Consider the following 3,940-nt stretch of genomic DNA (forward strand, 5'->3'; position numbering starts at 1 on the left):
CTTAGTGTGTTTTGTCAGTTGAACAAAAAGCCTATAGCAAAACTTCTGAATAGAAACTGTGTTTTGTTTTAATGCATACCTAAAAAATTATATAATTAATTTTAAGTTGATAGACTAAAGAAATACCTTTGTAATGAAGAAAGAATTTCTTTAAGACTTAAGTCTGACATTGAATTTTTTTTCCTCCTCTCTAGTGATGAATAAATGATGTAGGGGAATGTGTTTCTTAAACATTTAAAGCCAAAGAACTGTTACAATATGGGCCATTTCCATTAATACAGAACTGGGTTTGGAAGTGACTACATATCCTTAGGCTGGCTAATGTGCAGCATTGATTTGGGCAATCATTGATCCCTCCTCATCAAGAAAGATAATACTGGCTGAAGGAATTGTATTTTTCACCAATAGCCAATTTATATCCCATTACTTTGAGAACAAGGACTATGAAATGTTGTCTGGCATTTCTCAATATACTTTAACCTGTAACATGGTTTCTCTTAGACTTCCATTGCATCACCACAAGGGCACAAATTACCTGCACTGTGATTATGTAAACACACAGAGGATGCTTCTCCCCTTCCCTCTTTTCTTCTGCCTTAAATTTAAACTCTTAGATTATATGGACCCCTACTTCTTTTTGGTTTTGTTTTTTTTTTTGCTTGTATGATTCTTTGCTGTAAAACTTAGAAATATGTGTACCAAGATTTACCAAGCATTCTTTCTACTTTACTAAGATAGAGAAGTCCAGATAGGCTTTATTAGTTAATTTCAAGCCTTACTCAAGAGTTTGAGTGAGTGATACAACTCACTCTCCAGAAGGGCAGTTCCCAGGATACATGCATGAAGTATTGCTGTGAGTGAGAAGAGGGCTCTGCAAACAGGGATGAACTACCCATTGGACCAGGGCTCCTAGACCTTCAGAAGGTTTGAAGACCTGTGGCCACTTTGCCAGTTAGTTATTCACATGCTCTGGATATTTTACTGCTTTTGCTTGTCTGAATATTGTGAGCATAAAGCAGTTATTTCTGGAGTACTGTACTAAGTTGTTTAGTAGAAAAATTCCATTCCAGAACTACTAAAAGCAAACCGGAGACATGACTTGAAACTGCCTCAACCAAACAGCTCAGCAGCACCTGTCAAAACATATCATGCAGGCATCTCATGTAATGCTGGATGACTAAGCCATGGAAAAGCACTTGCCTAAGCAGTGGTCCTCCATAGGAAGTACTGTGCTTTTAAAATAAAAAATAAAAGCAATTCCTGACTTCAGACCACTCTGTGGTAGAGCATGCACAGCTTGATATTTGGGGTGTTTAGTGTTTTTCAGTTGCTCCTCTGCTCTTACTAAAACTCAGTAACACTTGGCTGCAGTTTAATGGGAGCTGATAAAGGAACACACTGCTCTGAGAATTTGCTGCATGTCTAAGGACTGTTTTGTCACCAGTTGTCATTCTCTGACATGAATCATTACAAGAAGCTACCTCTGAGTGTCCCCTTTCTAGTTTTCTAGATACTTCTCATGCACAGAAGATTGAATACGTAGGAATAGAATTTAAAACATTTTTATGTTAAAACATTATTTGATGAAAAGCAAGAATGATTTTTGGGCTTTTTTTTCTGCAGCAAAATGGTGGCTGGGGTCAGAACTGTTTGACTAACTTGATGGAAGCAAGTCTCTTTCACGTTACCTCTCTCACACAGATCTAGGTTAACCTAGACTGTTCCCTTGGGTAATTCAGGGTTTGTTACTAATCATAGTTTGCTGCATTTCTGTTGCTTTATTCTGTTTCAAACAAGGCCACAGTGCAGGAGGAAAGTCCTGCTTATCCAGTATATTTGTACTTCAGGTTCAGGGGTTTTATGTGTTATTTTATTAATCCAAGACAGATGTTGGTTAAGTATAGGTAACATATTGCAGTAACTGCCTCTGGATGAAGAACACTGCAGTAGTTCTGTGGAACACAAGGTCCATGATGAAAGGCATTTGGGGTAGGGTGGACGTGTGTAGGAATAAAAACAGAGATAGAAGAAAATATCATTTTGACATACAGATAGAATCTGAAACTTGGACCAAATTCCCTTAGACCAAGCCATGAAAGGTTAGGGTGATTTCTTATAACCAAGACAAGAGTAATTCTTTTGGAATTGCTGAGAGGAGCATAGAAAATTGGTGCTAACCTATAAAAATATTTCAGTTTAAATTTCATTAAACAAAGATTTCAGGTTTTAAATTTTTTTTGGTACCTTTTAAGTGCAAAACAGTTGTTTTTGTGTTCTCACATTCGTTTCTTTTGAAAAAGCAAATGACATCTTTTAACAGCAGGGTTCTCTATCCCAGCATGTTTCTAAATTTCAAGGTACTGTGAAAAAGAAAGTGCTTTCCACTTAGCATAAATTCTATACCAGGGAATACAACTGCCCTTCCCCCATTACCAAGCCCCATCTCCTATTGCAGACACAGAATTGTGCTATGGATTTATGCTACATAGCACCTTACTAATAATTAGGCTGGTTTTCCCATATAATTTCAAAGATGAATTAAAATGCAGACAAAATTAAACACTAAATTCACAAGTGATTTCAAAAGTATGGGTGCTTCCACTTCTTTTTTCAGCTCTAGATCCTTTTTTAACAGATATTTTTTATTTTCCTTTCTGAAGGGGCTCAGAAGTGCTAAGACTCATTACATCCATTTATTTTATTTTTTTGAAGTACAGTTACAACATTTACATAGGGGTAGTGCATGCCAAATGACAGAAAACCTGTGTGTATTTCCTGAGCCTTGAGGCCAGAAGCTCTTTGAGTAGAGTCAGTGACTGCAGATAGTTTGTAACACTCCAGCATTTCAGTTCTTGCTGAGCTAAACGGTGCACACAGTGTCCTGAAATCCCTTTATGTAACACATAAGAGTAGAATTATTAGCAACCCACAGAAATATTTTGCCCTAATCTACAGATTAGGACCAAGAAAAACTAAACCAGCTTTACCAGTAGCATCTGGGGAGACATTTTAGAGATGATTCCAGCAACAGATGATGGAAGTTGCCCCACATGTCAGGGAGATCATCTTGTCTCTTCAAAAATCTGAGCAGCATAGGGCATGAGTCTTGAGCAGATCCCTGCAATGGGCAGCACCATGTGGCTTGTAGCACTGAGCTCTCTGTGCCTCAGTCTTTTCAACCCAGTACCAAGATGGGGATAAACCTCTGCCTTGCACATTATGTAAATACAGAATGTTCTTAGAAACAAGAGTACCTCCCAAAACTGGGAGATGCATGTAGTAACTCATGTTACTGGCTTCTTATTTCAAAATAATGGCCCAGTCCTTACTTATTGCATCTGGAATTCAGATGTTACACAAGTAACTATTTGCAAACCTCCTGACAAGCAAAAGGTGTCTTTCATGGTCATCTTTTTTTGTCTTGTTACCAGATTAATTAAGTCCCATAAACCTCCCTTAGACTGTCTCATTATGGAGGAGTGCCTCCATTTATGACATCCACATGTAAAGAGCTTAAAAAAGTAATAAAAAAATCAATCTGTATAATAAGCTAGACACCTTCAAAAGCCTGTTAGACTGTCAGCTTTAGGAGTCTCATTACCTGGATATTCCATCTGGATATTCCTCACAAGTAAATTAACAAAGCATTTTTAAGAGTAATGCTTAAGATGAATTCATCCCTTTTGGCAGCTGCATAATCATCATCTGGGAAGGATGTAATCCTTTGCTTGCACCTTATGAGTGGCATCCACTGAGCCCATGTTAAAACACATTGGCAGACCTATGAACATGACCAGGAGAAACTATTTCTGCATCAGCCAGGATGTGCAGCTTGGATGGTGGTTTTTAGCTTTGGTTTGTGCTATTCTGTTTTTAAAAGAACAAGGCTTGTCATATTTCACACTCCAGGAGAGGCACAAAAGGCAAAAGCAAGCTGAAT

Source organism: Catharus ustulatus, chromosome 8, assembly GCF_009819885.2.
Source record: "Catharus ustulatus isolate bCatUst1 chromosome 8, bCatUst1.pri.v2, whole genome shotgun sequence".
Lineage (NCBI taxonomy): Eukaryota > Metazoa > Chordata > Aves > Passeriformes > Turdidae > Catharus > Catharus ustulatus.